Raw genomic sequence first — 20,945 nt, 5'->3', positions numbered from 1 at the left:
GTGAGGGAGCCAGCAGCGGCCACTCAGCTACAGAAACCAGCTCAGAGACACTCCTGTGCACAGCCTGGGCCGGGCAGAGCCTTTTGGAGCCAAGGGTAGGGGTGAGCGGGGAGGGAAAGTGTGCAGGTACTGACACTCAGAGGAGTAGGGGAGCTGCCTGCCCTCTGCACAGGCTACGGAAACAATCCTCTCCTGTTTGCAGGGCACTAGAGTTGTGCCACTAGGCATTCAAACGTAACTAAAAAATGCCAAAAAGCATTTTTAGTTACGTTTGAATGTGTACTGCATTCAAATAGTTACAGCATTGATACGATGTTAGCAGCAGAAGAAGAACTGTGACAAAATGACTGCAGAAAAGAGGGATGTCACTTGGCCCTTCTCATATTAACAGGGCCACCCACACTAGCAGTGTAAGACTTACCAGTGCATAAAAGATACTACTGAAAATGTTAAATGTGATTTTTACCTTTTAAGAAAACCTATTTATTTTCAAAATGTACTTGGGAGCGTGTAGCTGGGCCAACAGAACACAGTGGGGAGAATCTGACTTGCTAATGGACCATCTCTCAAAAAAAGGCAGAAGAGAAATAACTGCAAAATAATTGCAAGCATTATCTGTCTAATGCGAGAGCTGAGCAGGAAGGCAGGACAATCTCACCTTCTTCTGGGAGGAGTTCTTAGGGCAAAGCTATTTACTCCTGCAGGGTATGGAAAACTTGCTAATAGTGAGGAGAATGGTGTTTCTGTGAAATCAAAGATCTTTGTAGTGAGCAGGAATTTAATGCCAAGCAGCCATATATTGCTGCTGGCATGTAAAAACTCCCAGTTTGTTTGCTCCAGAATTTGCACCCCAAAGCGGAACAGCAACCAGGAGAAGGGAAGGGACCATCCCTATAAGTCCCATCCCTCTGGGTCTCTCTTCAAGGACTGCTTCAGACAGTCAAATCAACAATAATGAAGAATTTCATGTCAAAGGACATTTTCTCTGATAGCCCAATCAATCATTTCCTCCTCCACGCCTTCCTCTCCCTGCCTTCGAATTTGCACAATCGCTACTAATGGAGTCTCACTAATGGTGAGGACAGCAGCTGAGAAAACTGTAGTTTCTACAGTGCCTAGTTTAAAAAAGGTCATCTCCTTTGAATTGAAAAACAAATAAATAAATACAAAGCGGACATTTTAATGGATTCCAACTGAGGAAACTATAGGACACTGAGATATACTCTGCCTAAGATAAGGCTGTGTTCTCACTTTTCATCATTTTACTCTCTGCTCAACTAGTTGGCAGTTATGATGCCAACAGTTTAATCCCAATTTCCCAATCAGTGTCAACAACTATTTCTTTCTCTGGAAATGATACAGAAAGACCACGAATGACACAGAATATGATGCCAAACAAGCCCTTTTCTTTTGGCACACCAGGAGAAGAAAAAAAACCAAATGAAAGAAAAGATATCCACAGCCATTTCTTTTTCTTGGATAGAACAAACCAAACACAATGCAAGAAATATTTTCCCAGCTAGCATGGGCAGTGAAGACCTTCAGAAGATGTGACCAAATTATATTTGATTCCTTTGCTTAAATTACAGATAATTCTGCTTCTATAAATTTAAACAGGCAAACTGAAAAAATCCTACTGGATCAACAGTTCTGTGCCTTTTCTAAATAAAAAAAAAAATATATAACTACAGGACAGACAAGGGGCACTGACTTTAATCTAGGGAACAATGGATGAAATGTCAACTCACTTGCTATATGTCCTTTGGGCATGAGGTTTTGGTTTTGTTGGGCTGTACTGTGACCTTGACAAGAGCCCAAGGGAGTGAACAAGGTGGCTCACTCTATGCTGCTGCTTAGAATGGAGCTTGAGCAGTAAAACTTCACTTCGTCACCAGGCACTTCTTGCAGGCACTGTACTTTGTACCAAGATGCCCCAGTGTATGGATCCCTTTCAGCTTGGTTTTTTTACCCTATATTGCTGAAAGATAGAGAAAACATTCTTAATTTCAGTATTAGCCCTGGGGAGCCAAAAGTAAATGCTTATCAATGAAGGCTTAATTCAAAGTGTTTCTGAAAAGAAATGCTCTCCAGTATTTACCTAGGAAGACAACATGAAACCTGGGTGAGCAGCCTATACCCAAGGAGTCTGTGCTACCCTGCCCTGAAGCCTGGTACTGGGAAGTGCTCCATATCCACAGCTCCTGCTGGAACAGGGCAATCCTGTTGCCTTCAATGCTTGAAATGTCCTCAACATCTCACAGGATGTGGTCTTCAAGCTCCAGTTCACAAGTACATGTGCTTAACTTAAGCATGTGAGTAGCCCTATTAATGCTGAAGTGCTCAAAGTTAACCATGTATGTAATTGCTTGCAGGGCTGTTTCCTTAATTTGCTACACTCATCCTTTAATCCTCCCTGTCTTTTAACCTCTGCACTGTTACATGCCTCAATTTCTTCAATCAGATAATGAACATTAGGGAAGTTGTTATTTACTGCTTCTGCTTCAGGAGGTGAACTAAGAAAAAGATGGACCCTTGGATCTTTTGCAGAGACTTAGGTAAAAATAAAGTATAATGGTATATAAAAGAGGTTTGCAGCTTCTAAAAAAACCTTAATTTTCTTTTTGTTAAGTGTTTCTTTACACTTCCTGGACTCATGTATTGATTTCTTGATAAGACTTTTCCTAAGTTTAAAAATTGCACATTCAATGTCTGATAAACTTCCAGGTTTAAGTGAAGTTCTATTACTCTTTCAAAGCAGCAAATCAAAACTGAAATGGTTCAGTGCAAAGGTGACAGAATGGCCACATTAAAATAAAACTTGTTGCCAAAAAAACCCCACCAAACCAACCATAACTGCCCTGCCAACAAATTAGTTCTAGAAACACAAAATAGAAAAGAAAAAGAAATCTGACAAAAAAACCTCCGGCAAAAGTAGTTTTGAAGAGAACATTTTCCAATTACTGTTTTTCATTAAAAGTGTCTGCCAGTTGCACTTCAATATGCTGGATGCACTGCCTGCCTTCTGCCAATCTCTCCTTATCAATTTTGAGGATGCCAGGAGGGCAGGAAAGCACATTTGCAGTTGTCAGGTTTCACTGCCTTTTCTACTCCCTTGACCTACTTTTTTTTTTTTTTACTAATCTTTACATTTTCTCTTTTTCTTAGTTCAGCACATTAGCATTCCTCCAAATTTTTAATTATTCTCCCTGGTAATTCCCTGGAGCCCACTGCTTGAACTTTCTCTACTTGCTTTATCTCCAAGTAAAGACCACCTATACTACACTTTCCCAGAGTCTAACCCCCTGTAGTTTCCTTTACATCATCTGTATGCTGTGAGCTGTCCTCTTTGGAGAGTTGTCCTGGAGTTTGGCAACACTGGGAGTCTATTCTTTCTCAGATGATTTCCCTGTCAGGTTCACTGCTACTGAAAACATACACTTTGAATCCAGCCATGAAAATCGCTTTGTGATAATCTTCATCCAACACTGCATTATATGGTACTACATTTGCTACTGGGCTGGGAATTCTTCTCTGTTTGTAAATCTGATTTTTGGACCATATTATTTTGAACACTTCATTTCATGCCTAGAACTGGAAAGCAAATAAAGTATCACAGCAAAGAATTAGATGCTTACCTAAAAAGGAGAATGCAAGCCTATCCAATTTTCCAACACTATTGCTCACTTAATCTAGGAAATAAGCCTGAGGTCCAATACGATTCCTTCATAATGCACACTGAACTGTATCACTTTCTTCCTCAAGCCAGTTTGCCACTGAGCCAGATGTACTCTACCCATCTTCTCATTACTATGATCAATCTTCTCTCTGCTGATCAGAATTTAATCCCATTAAATCACTAGGCTTGCAGTAAGTGCGTATCGTGCACACGCACGCTTGCCACAGCAGATTACTGTAACTGCCTTTATTTTTGGAACATGCACTCAAGGCTGCCCTAGGCTAATCCGTACAGCAATCCTGCTGCATGGCTGCAGCAAGCTGGGACTGGCACAGCCCTCCCTTGCAGGGATTGCCTGCAGCTCACAGATTCCCCCAGGGTGTGAGCCAGGACCGCCAATTTGGGGTTGGGTGGCTGGGAGCACAGATGTTTTGGGCCTGTTTTGCACCTTGTACACCTGCTCATGGCTGGGCTGTGAGAAGTTAACACCTAAGGTCCGTGGAGCCTTCTACACCTCCTGGTGCAGTCCAGTTTTTGCTGGTTTATTGAATTTTTTTTATTATTTGCCCTAAACCGGCAATAGATCGATAAAGGTCTTGACTAGGAGAGAAAGGCTCCAAGTAATGTCGTAATTTTAGCTGCCAATGTTTCAACAAGTTTGGGTCACTAGAGGGTGCAGATCAGCCTCTTCAGTCCTGGTCTGGACATTTGTGTTGTGACATGTAGACCCAGACAGTCCCCTGATATACTGTATTTACTGTAAGTGCTTCGGAGAGGAGGTGTGAATTACTCATTTTGAGTCTGTTTGCATAATGTCCGGTTTTCCTTTTCCAAGCACACACTACCAGGGTGCTACTTTATGTAGAATGAAGCATTTCATGCCTGCTCCTGCCAGATACTTGTCAATATAAATATTCACCAGAATAGCAACATGAAAGTTGGAGTATGGCTTATTTAGCCTTTTGATAGTCTGAAAGCAGCACACTCAAATTACATCATTTATTAAAAAAAAAAAGGAAAGAACACAGCCCAAGGAGATTTTTAATCCTGTAATTGATCTCTTCTTAGATAACATGTACAGAGTTGCCAAAAGATTGATATTATTTTCTGGGTGAGGCTTGCCAAATGACTGCCCCCATTTTACTTCGTCTAATAACAGAGTTTTATAATTTAATGGTCTCTAAACTTCTGAGGATTAAAGTGACAAAGAGAAAACAGATTACATTTGAATTAAAGTGTTAGTAGCTTCCACATTTAGGTACATAAATACCCGTGACCTAAATGGTATTTTCTAAGCTCTAAGTACAAGATAGTTAGTGTTTTTTCAGTTTATGAAAAACATGACCATTATGTCAGAATCTGAAGTTTGTTTTATAGAGCAATAGTCTTAGGTCATATTTTCATCTAGCTATTGTAATGAACAACTTGGATTTACAAATATTCTTGTCAGGGAATTAGTGGTTTGGAAAATAATGAGGATGAGAAAACCTTCCTTGTTCTCTGTGCAGGCTAGACTCTTAATGAGAGATAATGGTGATGAACTATAAAGCAGAATGGTCCAGCAATGCCTTCCTGAAAGATAATCATCTAATCATCCCAGAAGCTGCACACGCCAGCATCCTGAAACCCTTTGCTGAATAAAAGCATCTGTCCAGAGCTTAATTTAAAAAAAGTTATGCGTTTAGGACTACTTAAGAAAGTCAAGATCATTCAACCAAGAGTGTACCTCTGAGGTCACATGGTCCTATTGAAGATCTAAGCTATTGCAACAAATAAGCAGAGAGACCATTTGTAAACTTTGGCAGAAGGAAGTAGATATGATTTTTGTATGTTATATATAGCTGGATCATGTCCTGGATCACAGGCAGATCAATGATACTAATTAAATAAAAAACTTTGACTGCCCACAGTCATAATTTTGTTATTTTACTTGCTAAAGAGAAATTTCTTTTTATTAAGTAGTCAGGAATTATGGTGTGGATTTAATTATTGACAGTACTTGAATTTACCACACTTCAGGAGCCAAATGTCATAAAATGTTGTTAACAACCTGAAAATAATGCCCAGTTCAGGTTATCCAATTTCAAGAAGTACATGTAAAAGCATAATTGTGGCAGTGTAGTCAGCATCTGTATGCCAATTTGCCTATATTTATTTTTATGTCTGCCATTGCCACTGTGGAAAACAAGGTCAGTGCCATAGCAGAAGTGGAGGGAGGGGCAACTAAGAATGCTGAAACAGGTCCAACAACCTGTTGGGAAAATGAGCTGCAGCAAAGAAAGTCACTGACTCTTGGTAACACCCTGCGAGAAACTAAGAGATCTAAGTAGAGAAAGTGGTACAGTTAAGTTAGAAGCATGAAGACTAAAATATCATCTTTTTCTACTGCAAAAATTAGTATTTTCACTCTCATAGGAAAGGGGTAGTGCAAAAGAAGAAAGTAGGAGCACCGGCGTTTTCAACTTATCTGAAAAACACCCAAAAAAGGTGATGTCTTCGACATCAGGATGTCCTGAATTATTTTCAGGATCTAAATTGATAGACTACATTAATTACAAACATTTCACCTCTTATCTGACTGCATGTTTAAGAAATTCTAGTTCCAAGTTTGCTCTTTACCTGACCTGTTAGATGACCTCAAAAAATGTCACCATAAAAAATGAGTCCAGCACAGGAGAAAGGACCTTTCAGGAGTGAGTGGCACAAAGAGGAGACTGAAGAGAAGACCCAGGTCCTCAGTAGGTGGGAGATGTCCCTAGTCCCAGGCAGGGCTGGCACATGGGTGGCTGTATGCTTGGCAGAGCCAGGACCCGCATGGCAGCTCAGCCTTTGCCCCACTCAGGGCAGTGGAAAGGGAATTATCTCTGAGGAATCAGAGCTTGGCTCTGCATGACCATGAGAGGTGTTCCTGCAAAGGTGACTCTGAAAGGAGCCTGATGAATACCAAAGGGCCTTGCAAGCACAACAAGTGCTAGTTAGAGGCTTAATAAATTAACAAGCAAAATATTATTAATTTTCTCAGACAATTCTAATCTCAAAAAATGAGGAGGCCTCGATACTCTAGAGTTGCAGACCAAGTTATGCGTGGGAAAATTTCTCTACTGAGAGTTGGAAGAATGTAAAACACACTGACAGCAAAAGAGTGACTGTCCAGAAGGGAGAAGGCACAGGAACAGCAAGAGTAAACTGCAAGTAGTGCAGGAACGGATAGTGCAGAAGGAATTGCAATTGGAGGAGAAAAAAGAAAATTTGGGAAATTCCCTGATTACAAGAAAATGCACCGGGATTATATCAGGTGCAGTGCAAAACACAAAAACATGCCAAAACTAAGTGCAAAGATGTTGCAAAAGCAGGGGAAAACGTCAAGGAGGAATACACATCTTAGGGGGGAAGATATCAGGGACATAGCATAGATACTTAAAGACAAAAAAAAAAAAATCTCTCCCCAAGTCAAAGCCATCAAAATGCAGGCCATATGCCCTCAAGTGAAGGCACATGCAGCAAAGCTTGCCAAAATTGTTCCCCACTGAAGGCCAAAACAGAAAAGAAGGACTTACAAACACGCTGGAATGGAGATACCATCAAAGGAATTGCAATTGTAGGAGAAAAAAAGAAAATTTGGGAATTTCCCTGATGACAAGAAAATGGACCGGGATTATATCAGGTGCAGTGCAAAACAAAAACATGCCAAGGAATTGCAACGGGAAGATAAAAAAAATTTGGGGAATTTGGAAATTTAATGAGTATACGCAAATAGCCCGGGATTATATCTGTTGTATTGTAAAACACAATAACATGCGAAAACTAAGCTCACCGATGTTTCAAATGCAGGTAAAATAGTCAAGGAGGAAGACACAACTTGGAGGGGAAGATATCAGGGACATGGTATGGGTACATGAAAAAAGAAAAAGAAAAAAATCTTTCCCAAAGTCAAAGCCATCAAAAGGCATGGCATGCCATCATGATGCAGTATCACACTGCCATGTGGCTTTACTGGCCTCCTGTTTCAGGCAAAACATTGAATATGAGACAATGAATTAAATCTCAGTGAAAAAATCCTTGGCATATTTATAGAGGAGAATCATTTTACTTCTGCTGGAGAAGGAGACTTAAAAAAAAAAAAAGGAATAAAAAATACAAAAAAGAGATTGATTGCTCAACTATGCACATATAATAAAGGTATCATTTACAGGAATGAAGGCAAAATTAACTCACCCGCTGCTACTGCCATAGTCTAATATCCTGCATCGCTTCATGTTGGACCTGCCCAGGTCTTGCTGACCCTGTATGGCTCCATTCCCATTGTCCTACTGAGCATATGAGGAAAACAGCCAGATTTTGTACTAACACAAATGTTAGCTTGTGTTGAGCCCAGGACCAATACAGTCTAACCATCATCTTGGGAAAGGAAGTTTTGTTGCCAAGTAAAAATTTAATCTGGAAGCTGAGGGTCAGTAAGAAATAGAGTTGTTTCCACAGACAACCCTTCTCTGCTATGAAAATCAAATTCATGGTAAGAGAAGCAGATTGAATGAAATTGTTCTATGATGATATCTAAATACCTCCTACAAAATGATTTATGATTTTAGTCTAGTCCTGAAGGGAATTTGCAGAATTGCAGGACCACTGGCACTGATGTGGGGATTGCAGACAACACAAATTAGGCTCTAAATAATGGATCAAAAAGAGGAGCCTCAAAAGCTACTTTTTATTGCTCTTTGGGGAATAGCACAGACTATTATAAAGTACTCCAGGTTGCAGAGCTCCAATTGAATTGTGTAGTTTAAAGGAAAGAAGCCTCAAGGAAGGTGGGGAAAGCTCAGTGGCAGTGAGCTGGTAGAGCAAAACCTCTGCTCAGCAGAAGACACAGAGCGGGGATGTTGGGGGGCTCTGCAAACAGCCACATCCCAGCCCCACACAGTGCTCAGCCCCTTGTCCCTTAACTGTGTGTGGCCCAATGTAAACTGGCGTTACTGGGGATTCAGCTGCTTCCTGTTAATCCTACATTCCTAAAATAAAGCACAGGTGTCTATACAGCCTGGTGAAGAACAGGAATCATAGGATGATGATATTCAGCTATGTCCAGCAGGCTGCTGGTACCTTGTTTATCTGAGCACGTTCATTCCAAGAACCGTTTCTGCTCCTTGTGTCAAAAGGGGCAGGTGCCACCAGCATAAAACAACCTTTGTTAATCCAGATCTTATAAAATGCAAGACAGACCTCTCCTCAATTAAAGTTCTATAGCATGGTTATTTATGACTCCTTGGGGGTTTTTTCCAAGCGATTTTTTGTTGGGAAAAAAGCCCAAGAAAAATACAAAATCAGTTATGATCAGATAAATATTAAATAAAAGTCATACATAAATAAATACCAGATAAAATAAAAATTGAAATACAGCAGAGAACAGTAATGTATTTCATCTGAAACTTAAAGAGGCCAATAGCAGTGAATGCTTAGCTATTCCCATGCAAACCAAGAGCTTGCTTACCAGACTTAATCTCTGGTGACCAGCTCTTTGCAGCTACATGCAAGATTCAGTAAGAAAACAGATGGTACACTGGAGCTTTGCTTCGTGAAGAATAATAGATGAGTAGATAGAGCCTCTCAATCTCAGAGTGGCACATGGTGATCAGAATCCTAATCACAACCATGCTGTGATAAAAGGCTCTGGATGAAGAATGAATTAAGGTGGTTTGTCTGTTTTATCAATAAAAGTAATAGGGAGATATATTTCTTACAATTCTTTAAGCAGAAGACGACTTACAGGAGTGATACATAATGCTTATGAAGCAGTGTGAAGTGGGATAAATCACCCTGTCCATTTACTGCTTGTGCATTTGTTGCCTCTGTATTATCAGACAGATTATTCTCTGCCTTCTGTAAAAATGGATAAGAATGTATAAAAATATGCAGACCAAAATTCTCCTCCTGGCATCTCTTGTCCCTTTACTGTGAAGGCTGGCACAGGTTAGAAAACAAATCATGTGCTTTATGTTGCACTCTTTTGTTATTATGATACATTATAGACTAATGCAGGATTCTGTCATGTAGAAGTATTTGAGCAAGATTTCCATATTTGAAAAACAATTTCATGTCAAGAAGGTAATAACAAGTGAAATAACATCAATAGAACTTGAATATTAGGACAGCCAAAAAGTAATGATATTGCAGCCTAAGGCATTAGAAGGAAACAGCTTAAATTATTCAGCAAGTAAACTGATGTCATGTGGTCAATGCACTGCATATTTCACATATCTCAATTAGAATTAATGTAATAATAAAGATTGATTATTAAGTAATAAACAGTGGCCAAACAAATTACTGTAAACATAAGTCAAATCTGCTAGGGCAGCATATCTTTCTCTCCTTCCAGTTTGCAGAACAGCCCTTGACACAAACCAGAACTGAACAAGCAGTTTTTCATAAGTGTTTTCCGATTTCTTTGTCCATCTTGGTGACTTCTTCTGAAAAAGTCACAGAAAAATTTGTGAGCATTGTTTTCTCAGCATACTTTACTGTCCAAGATGTGATAATAATAGAAAAAAATATATTTTTTGGGTTTAGGTATATGTGGCTGAACCACAGTTGCCTATGCTGGTTATAATGAAATGTGATAAACTAGGGAGGTAACACAATTTTGTTCGTTTTGCAGCACCAAATTCATGGGTAAAGCCAAACTTGTTTATGAACTTCTAGTTTTTTTCTGCTGAAAGTAAATAATGATTTATGCTGCAGAGATTTTAATACTGAATTGAGGCCTCTCACAAATTCAACCAGATTTAAACATGATTTAACCAGACAAACTGCAAGGCCTCACAGCTTTCATGCCATGCCCTTCCTGCCTTGTCTTTTGGATGATGTCAACTGGTACAAAGCTGAGCCCCAACACAGGCAGTGGCAGAGAATCTGCCCTAACATGTTCCTTTGAAGTCATTGTACATAGAGCCTTTTCCTCCTCAGCACAAATTTGTCTTTCCCACAGACACAAAAGTGAAGCTGAATATTGGATGCCACAGGTTACCACTGAAAGGATTTATTAACTAAATCAAAACTCTTCATCCCACAGCTTTCAGTCTATGGGATGGGATTCAGTCTGGTTTTATATGCAAACACTGACAGAAAACCTACAAACCATCTGTGTAAGCCCATTCAAGACCTTCATATTTGTTTTGATCCCTTCTGAGTGTGTAATTCCTATTAAACAGAACTTCTGGCATAGTACTGCTGTTGATCTGTCCTCACACATTGTTCTTTCATTGCTTCATTTGGTGCAAACCTTCAGAATGCAAGAAGTTAGAAGCCCATTGTTTTAAGGAGGTTTATCACTAAGAAACAGCCAAGGAAATGGAAATGTGAGAATTTCCACCTTATGGTGGACAGCACTGCTGTGATGAGGTAGGTCCATCTTGCTTTATGTGGATCAAAAGACACTGAAATACAGCTTATCTGGAAAAAAGGTATTTTTTTTTCTTTAATCTTTGGTATTGGATCACACAAATGATTTAAAGTATTCAAGACCTGTTACAAAATTAATGATGGAATACATAATTGACTACAGAGTAAATAGACCTGTTCAGGACTTAAAGTAGCGTAAAGATTTCATTCCGGATTTTGGGATGTTAAAGGTGAGAAGCTAGAGGTCTTTTTTACGTATTTATCTTACTAAAGATGTCTATCCACATTGTAAGTTGCTTTTAAGAAACACTTAATGAGATGGGAATCCCTTTGGCCTTTTCAAAAAAAGCTTTCCTGTGAGTTTACAGCCAACCAGTCCTCTCAGAAGTCACGGGTAAGGATGGTGAGCTTCAAAGGCACTACCAGACGTTGCTAAATGCACAAACAGGAAATATGAGAGCCCTGCCTGATTCCCTGCATACTTTACATTTCCTGACTGCTTTGTAGAGACTTAACTGCGATACTGTGCTTTGGAGACACTTGCTCAAACACACGCTGCTCTCACCAAACCTCTCCTGCCTGTCTCTTGGCATACTGTGCAGCTCTACTCTCTATCAGATTTATATGCAATATACTCCTAGATCTTGAGATAAACTAACAGGCATCTGAAAGAGACCCCAAATGAAATATTCATGAACTGTCATAACATTCATTACCATTTTATGATTCTCTTTACTTGGTTGAACAACAACGCTTTCTAGCACCCTATTAAATCAGCTAGCAAACTTTATAAATCACCAGCTAAACTACATGAATCTGTCACTTCTTAATGTACTGTCTGGGCTCCAAAAATACTTGAGTACATGGCAAAGTCATACTACTTATAGGACTCTCTTTGCTGTCATTCTTCAGTATTGATTTTTCTGAGCAAACTCTTACTGCATTAAGAATTCACCATCTTTTTATGATTGAGTTCGAGTCTACAAGAGAGATATGCCAAACAGCTAAAATCTAACAGATATTTAACTTTGAAATTATGAAAAAATATTTAGCTTATTTAGGAAAAAAACCCAAACAAATTTGTATGAACTCACCAATTACAATGAAAACTTTTTGCTGAGTTACAGTGAAGAGAACGGAGTTGTGCAGATCCAGCTAAAGCTCTGCAAGGCTCCTAATGCTGGACTGAAAGCTAACTCAGGCTGCTGGAAAATGATGCTAAATCCTAGTGAAGGAAAGTGGAAGTGACTGGAATTGCTGAGGACACAGATGACCTAAAGAAGAATCAGATCTGTCCATTTCTATTAACATTATCACCTCTCATTTGAGGGCTTCTGGGCAGAGATCTGCTTGGCTGCCTGTACTGCATTTTTCCCACCTATCCCTACTGGATTACAAGAGCTCTCAAACCAACTTTTATCAATGACTTGCTGCCCAGCATTGACACAGTCCTTTCAGTTGTTGGATTTACTGGACTCCACACCTCACCCCACTTCATCTGCCTGGTTTCTTCCTGGTTATGTTGGCTTTGCTAAGCCTGTTTCTCTCTGTGCTGCTTGCTAAAATCCAGAATCTATACAATACTTTGTCATGACAAATTTTAAACAATTCTCTGATGGCTGAGTTTGGTCACATCAGCCTAGTCAATAATGTAGCTGAGAAAAAACGCTGCAAGTTATTGAATTAAACCCCCCCCACACACACACATCAAAACCAAAATAAAGCCATCAACCATTTCCTGAATTTATTGGCTATGATGACATCTGACACCTGCAATATTTCCAGCAGTATCTGTTCTGTTGGTAGCATTTTACAAGGTTAAAGTTGCAGTAAGTTTTGTGTTCTGAAACTGAAATTTTCTTTATCTGAGCATTTCACCCTTTTCTGCTATGCACTGGGTCTTATTGATTCACGTGACTTTTGCCCCTGAAGCTATGGAAGCCTAAGCACAATTTGAAGCTCATTCTTTTCCTGTAAAGAGCTGATAGATAACCTAGATATTATTTACACACAAGGTTAGCCTTCTGATGCCAGTCATCATTTCTGTGCTTGAAGTGAAGCACTGGTTTAAGTGCCTTGTCAGGTTAGAGGAACAGAGCAGGTCCAGGGCCCCTGACAGCAGCAGGAGCCACTTACAGACACAAAATAACCTTTGGACTAGGCCAAGGGTATTTGTAACCATTACAAGAACATTTGACATGTCTATATATGTATCCTTAAAAAAAAAAAAGAAAAAACTATGGAAAAGACTGAAAATTTCAGAGCAGACTCTAAAATTTTGGTAGATTTATTTTACTTTGTAGGAGCTGTTAATTGTTAGTGGAGAAACACTGTGGTAAGTGATATGAAGTGGGTTTTGAATTTCAATGTCACAGCAGAAAAAGCACCACAAAGAAAATTATTTTGTATATGTTGACATGCTAACTTTAATGAAATTAAATATTTTGGTGTTTTTTTGTTTTTTTTTTTTTTTTTTTTTTTTTTTTTGTTTTTTTTTTTTTTTTTTTTTACATCATTCTTGCCAGTAATGTGTAGCAGATCAGAGATTTGGTTAGGGTTGGTTCTAAACAATGTGAAAGATACGCCAGACTTCATTTAATAAAAAAAGCCAGTCTGGCACCCTAGCTTTGGCTTCATGGAGTCAAATGGCAACATTCTCCTTATCTTAAATAGGGACATATTCAATTATTGGTGATCATGCGCTACCACATAGAATTCTAATATAATTCTTAATTTTTATAAACACTTGTCTGTAGAGCACATTTCCAAAAGATGAGTGTGCAGGGGTGAAAGAGCTTTCCCTGCCTTCTTTTGAAGAAGCCTGTAGTTTATATTGGAGGTGCAGTAAGAAACGAGAAACCTCAATCTACTGCAGCTGCAGTGTAGGTGCTTGACTCTTTAACTTGGGAGGAACGTTTGCTTTGCAGATACCTTTCTGATTTACTGTGATTTATTGCACCTTATTGCAACAGAATTTGGTGTGGAAGATAGCAGAGCAATATGGCAAAGAAAATATACTAAAAAAGCATCCCATAATGGAAGTAATTGCAAATTTTTCTGGAATGCTTTTCCAAAGGAGAACTGCTTTTGATTAATCAACTCTACAGAGGATAAGCTGATTCCTCAAAAGATTTCAGAATATGGACTCATTATTTTTAAGAAGTTTATCTAATAAAGCAAACAAACAATTCCCCCCCCCCCCTTTTCTTTTATTAAAACTCACTTTTCTGCCTTACATCTATTGTATTGCACTGACTTAAAACTTTGCAGTGCATTACACAAGTGGTATCCTCTGAGATGTTTGACAGAAGACAGCAATTTTGTTGCCCTTTCTGTGTAAGGAACATAAAACACAACACAAAAATCAGTAACTGAAGTTGATTGATTTAACTAAACTTGAAGAGCATGGCTTTTCAATTGAAGATATTTTGTGTGACTTATTATTAAAGTTCTGGATATGTCAGCTTTTTTGACTGTCAGACCTTTAAAGTGAGATATTTCCATTACAGGTCAAAAGTGGGTTTGGTGTTAATTGCCACATCCCACAAGCTCCAGTTGAAATTCGGTGCAATGACATCAAAATTCTGTGGTGCACAATACAATACCTCATTATTAGTACCAAAATTAATCTGGTTTCCAAATAACTGCCATTTTGCTTTAGGCATTTAATTGCTTCACTACAATTTAATTTTGCTTCCTGAAGCAATGGCCACATTTGCTAAGGGATTGCCTTTTCAGTTCTGGGTTGCAAAAAAAAACCCAAACGCAAAGAACAGCAACTTAAAAGATTGGCTTAGAGCTTTCCATCAGACATGTCAACAGCTTGGAAAATACTTTTGTCAAAGATGGAACATCTCAATGACAATATCACACCAATTTGTATTGTTAGAATACAATATTTATATTCTAGATAGAGAAGGTGAGATTCAGTTGCTCAGCTGTGTTTGTCTAATGACATTTCAGATATCCTAGGGTGGCAGTGACCTCTCTGCAGGGTTGGCAATGGGATACAGTACATTGAAGACATCCACATTGCTCTGAGGCAGCAGGCAAAGTCTGGACAGGACATCCCAGCCATATGAAATAGCATTTGATGTCTTTTTTTGGGTCTCTGAATTGTTTCTATAAAATATGTAACATTATATCCTTAATCCCACCAGACGCTGTGTAGCTGGATGTACATTTTCCACTTTAGAAAGTGGAATTAAAAGAAAATTAGAAGAATTAGAAGAAAAGGAGCTATGAAATCCATGTTTTGCTTCTCATAGACATATCTGGACAGAGACTGGTTACTTATGGACCTTGACTAGATTCCTCATAAGATAATGTCATGCTTGCAAACCAGTGAACAAAAACAGAGCGCCTTGCTTGGGGAAAATCACTGGGGAAAAGGCACATGAAAGCCATAGGATTGCATACCATGTCTGAAGTAACTATATTCCTTAATCCTGCAAAGTCCTGATGAAAAGAACAGGCTTAAGTCTTACCCCTCATGATAGGAGCCAGAGGACACAGGATTTATTAGCCTAGGAACAGCAACATTTTTATGCCATTATCTGAACTGAAGCAGGTTTTTAACTCAAATGTCTGAGATTAAACTGATGTGCCACCACCTGTACCATTCTCAAGCACGATATTGCTAGTAAATTTGAAAGAGATGGCTCAGATATTTTTACTGTTGAATTTTTAGATTAATAAAATAATTCCTATTTTGCATAGTCTTAGTGTCCTGTTCTTGTTTGCAAAAATTTTTAAAAATGAGCAATTAAAAAGAAAAGAGAGAAAAAAACTCCACACCACAATAAAATATTGGCTTGTCAAGCACAAAAAATCTGGTACCTGACTGATACACTAGAATTTGTAAAGCTTCCGTTCCCTGTAAATATAATGTCTATTTGATATCCAGAGGAGGAAGGAAGGGTACAACATTCATAGACATCCTTAGTTATTCATAAACTAGTGAATGAATATGAGCCCACAAAGAAGTGAGGTCTTTTGATTTGTGTTTTGGGTTTTTTCACCCCATAAAATGCATTCCAGAATACATGTTATGTTTTATGCTTTTGCCTCTCAGTTTTTGAATGCTGTTCCATGACTTTGATTAAAAAAATAAGAGACAGAGTCCAACAATCTGTATTTAAAGAGTGGAATTAGATATGTTCTCAAAATGACACATTCACTGCTTTCAGCCTGTATAAGCACAAGTTTGTTCAGTCAGCTGCTGGCTATGATCCAGTCAAATAGTTAGATGTTTGAATGAACTCAGAGAAATATTTTTACAGTGTGAAGAATTTTGATTCTTGCCTACACCACTTACCTTAAATCACTTAGTCACGTAAGAGTATAATTTCACTAGCTAGCAGATATCCCATTCAAATTTCACTTGCAACATGCTTTAGCTCACTGGCTGTGACCCTAGGTAGGGTCACATACACAGCTGTCTAAATAAAAATATACACCATGATAACTCACAGTGTGCTCTAGTCATGCAGAAATGTGAGTGAACAGCTTATTGATTTTAGTGTCTGACATGACCTGCTCATAAGTAGGAAATCAATAACCTGCATTCTTCCTCTCTTCTCCAACACCCACCTTTTCCCCAAATTCACAAAATATCTCCATATTCAAATAGTGCTGATGTTGGATTCCCATCCCAATTCCTCAAGCACTTTTATAAAAGTTAAATGATTCACCACATTTTACTTTGGTCCAAAGGTCTCGATGGTGGCTGAGGAAGAAATTTACTTAATAGTACAAAATAATGCTCAAAAGAGATCTTAAAACATGGCAAGGATATAGCAGATTTTGGCTGTTAATAAGAGCATAACTACATCAGAAGAAAAAACTCAGCTGACAACACTGGTCAAAACATTGATGCTTCATCAATTGTCCCAGTTGACAAAATAGCTGCAGAGTGTGATCTTCTCCCATAATTACCCTGTGGCAGGGAGGCCTTAGCCCTTTGCAAGATGCTTTTGACTTTAGCACTGCTGTGCCCAGGTGACATTTTCCAGTTAGCTCCCCACTAGGTACTACTGGTCTTTCAGCAGATTTACAGAATGCTACAGGGCTTGAAAACATTTGAGCTTATTGCTCTAGAGCAGAACAGGGCATGCAGACAAACTAATGGAAGAGATCAAATATTGAAATAACGCATATAAAAGACCTCAGGCATCTTACATGGCATCCCAGAAAAGAGTCAATTATGGGGAACAGGAAGAATCTAATAATAACCAAAGTAGGCCATATGCAAACACCGTCATCCTGGCAAAAATTTGAAAGAAGCTATACAAATAGCAGTGAAGGAAGACAAATAGCACACTCAGAGCATGCATACCCCAGAGTACCCTTTCTGAATCACCTTATGAGAATATGATCTACCAAGCTGGGGGAATCCAAATTCAGGTGAAGCTACATTTCACCTGAAAAGCCTGCCAAAGCCAAGCTTCCTTGCACTCCCAATCTACCAGAAATATACTCAGGAAAAAAAACCCCAAAACAAGACCACATCAAAGATTTTTGTACTTGCCCAATTCTTTATACTGGCTAAGAAAGGAGCAATGCACAATGTTGCATCCTTTTGACTAGGCTTAAAATGCAGAGGCAGCATGTAAAACTAGCAGGAATTATAATCAGAAGAGAATAATGCCACAGGAAGCCAAAATCAAGGACTTGAGTTTCAGCAAGTCTTTGAAAACACACAATTTGCACTCTTGCAGCTTCACATACTGAGGGTTTTGCATGGATATTAGGGTGCTGACAAAACAGCAATGTATTCCAAGACAAAGCACAAGCATAAAACCCTCAGAGAGACATATTAGGAGTTATTCAGTGAATATTCAACAATAGGGTTGTCAAAAGGATTATTTTTCAGTGTAAGCTTTTTAAAAATAAACATACGTTTTAAAAACCAGCATTCTCAGAAAGAATTCAGAATGTAATTCAGAAAGAATTAAGTTCTAGCACAACAGGTGTAAAGCTTCCCCCTTCATTTAAAGTACTATTCCCTAGCCTACAGTCTTTTAAGCACTGTATAAATGACCACATTGGTGTAAGAGGATATACATTTGCTTTCACATCAAATGTCAACATATTCAACTTCAGCAATGCACTGGTACCATTTGAGGCCTTTGTGATGAAAAAACAGCAACTCCAACAATTTTTTCCCACCGACTCAGTTGTATTCAGTGTAAGACTTCCCTTAACTCCAGCTTTTGGAATGGGTGTGGGTACATCTTAACTAGCTGCCACTAGCATGCTCTCGCTTTCAGCCTGCAGGGCCTGGGCTGGATTTTGGAGGGCTCTGGCACACGCCCAGGCAGTGATGCTCTCTCTGCCTCTCCAGGGGACATTCCAGGACTTAAACACACCATTTCCCAGAACTCTAAGGTTTATGTGCTGAGGGTTTGTAATTTAGCACATAACATACACACATTGCCCTTCACAAAGGTTTCTATGATTTTTCTCAGAAACTTAAATATTCTTGTGGAATCAGTGTAGTAAATTTGATCAATTCAGTGATAAAATTTATGGTATGAGGCTACTCGCAGCAGTTTTGAAGCATAGCTAAGGAGGAAACAAACAAGTGGAAATGATATGACATTTTGGGGGGAGGAAAGGAATGTGAGAATTTAACGAGGGGAAAAAAGTATTCAGATTTGTAGCTGCTCTCCTCTCAACTCAGACAAAACCCCAGAAAATATTCCCCCATCTTTTCCTTTGTACTTATCTTTAGAGCCCACAGAGCAATTTGGATTGTTTCTCTTTCTTATCAAGGAGTCTGTTTACCTGCCCCAGATTTATTTCCTCTGATCTTCACATCAGCAATCCTGTGGCTGAACTTGATAGTCCTGCTGCATAGAACCTATTCCCTCCTCCTCCCCACATTTTCATATAGTTAAGAGAATCAACTTGATCTATCAGAAATCATTAAATTTGAAAATAAAAATAAATATCTTCACTTATGGGTTTATTAGCCATGCTCACCTGTAAAACAGCAGAAACATTTAGCTCCCTTTGCTTCTGCCCCTCAGTGCTATTCTACAACAACTAAAACTACAACATTTCTAGACTGGAAAACAGCTCTTCATCACAGCCTTACTATGAACTGAGGTATTAAATGCTACAGCAATCTGATTCAATTGTATTGTAAAAACCTCAAACCACATTATATTCTAATAGCGGAACTAGGTTTGGGGTTTTTTTCCTTTTTAAAAATGAACCCTGAAAATACTAAATTTCTTACTTCTGTACAGCAAAATACCACTGTCATAGTCCAAATAAGTCCCAACCTAATTACAGAAAACACTTCAAAGTACAGCACACCACAGACTCTCTCTCCTGTCCCACCATCTCCTCACACTGACATTTGACTGAGGCTTTCCAGCATGTGCAAACATTCTGTTTCAAATGTGCTTCTCATCTTTCAGTGAAAACCATGCCTAGGCCAGATGCTTTGGTTTTCTTTTACATTTATTTAATTGGCTGTCAATTAACACAAAACTGACAAAAGCAAATCTGGCCCCTTTGCAATAATTTCTTTTGAGACGTAAATGCCTGTGCCTCATCCTGGCTGGTTCTAGAACAAGCAGAGACTAGAAAGAACTGTCTGTTTCCTGGAATAAATTTTTTGGGAGAGTGCAAATTTGTATTCACTACCATTAATTAGGTCTAGATAATTAGCAATTAACTCCATTTAAAAAGGAAATAAATGTTTAGTCCAAATAAATCCTGGTCTGCGTATGTGTGTCCTTAAGAAACTGGAGTTAACTTCTATGGGTGCATTTCGTCAGGTAGAAGGAAAGTGAAGACTGATCACTGAGAGAATTAAACTCAAACAGAACAAAAGAGCATAGCAGGTGCTGTATTTCTCCTTTTGAAGGTGTCTGTGGCTGCCTTTGCACTTTGTAACGAAGGACCACTGGCATCCCAGGTCCTACAGAAGCAGTGAGTTTGGAAGGAATGCTTTCAAGGAGCAAAGTTTATCAAAGCTGGGACAAATGAGTATTTCTGTCAGCAGTAATTCCAACTTATGCATCCCCCGAGCCCTTCTTAACTCCATGCTCTTCTCTCTGGTGTGCCTGCATGGTAAATGATATCAGGGCAGTGATCCCATTCAGGAAAACTCCTACAGGCAATAACTGCTATAGGCACCATTGCAAAGGAAGAACTTAGTGGAGAGAACAGAATACAATATAAATGGGTTTTTTTCCCTAGTGGTAGTTCTGGAAAGCCTTACCGTGAGGGAGGGTTCATTCTGGGCCATGGCTGTGCAGCCCCACAGGCAGGAGCAGGGCTGGGGTCGGGGCTGTGCTGGCAGCAGCAGGGTCAGGGGTGGCAAGGACAGAGCTGTGCTCCTGGATCCCCTCTGCTGCCTTTCCCAGCTGAGCTGCAGCCACTGAGCACCAAGCTGTCTGCCAAGAGAAAGAGGGTTTTTTTCCTTCCAGTTGCATAAGGAAGCAGTCAGACCTTGCAGTTCTTATGATTTGTCTCAGCTCAGCTGACTAAGATGTACAAGTCAGGAAACGAACATCTTTTGTATCAATTTTCCAGTCACTTTTTATGGGTGCTGTAAACTACACTGAAGCTATCCCTTCTCAGTTCACCCTGGTGAGCTGTGAGTCTGTAACAGAGCTCAGTCTGTTTTATGTAGCCAATTTCAAATATTTGCTACAGAAGACCCTTACCTCATAATATTTATTTAACACCTTGATGAAACAGCAGTAGGCTATACCATCCGACTACAGAATTATTAACAGTCTGGAGGATCCTTTAATTGTTAGTGAAAGAGAACAGCTGAATGCTGCAGCAGTGTTACTTGAATGACTCTTTCTTTAAAAGCTGTATTGTATCAGACTTGTTTCAATTTACATTT

General features: G+C 39.1%; 1 protein-coding gene across 1 annotated transcript in view; it reads right to left on the bottom strand.

Annotated features, from left to right (window-relative positions):
* The window catches only part of CWC22 (CWC22 spliceosome associated protein homolog), a 203,227-nt gene that overhangs the window by 52,328 nt on the left and 129,954 nt on the right, over nucleotides 1–20,945 (bottom strand). The window lies entirely within an intron of this gene.

The sequence above is a fragment of the Melospiza georgiana genome, chromosome 7 (assembly GCF_028018845.1).
Source record: "Melospiza georgiana isolate bMelGeo1 chromosome 7, bMelGeo1.pri, whole genome shotgun sequence".
Taxonomy (NCBI): domain Eukaryota; kingdom Metazoa; phylum Chordata; class Aves; order Passeriformes; family Passerellidae; genus Melospiza; species Melospiza georgiana.
This window is presented reverse-complemented; position numbering and strand designations above follow the sequence as displayed.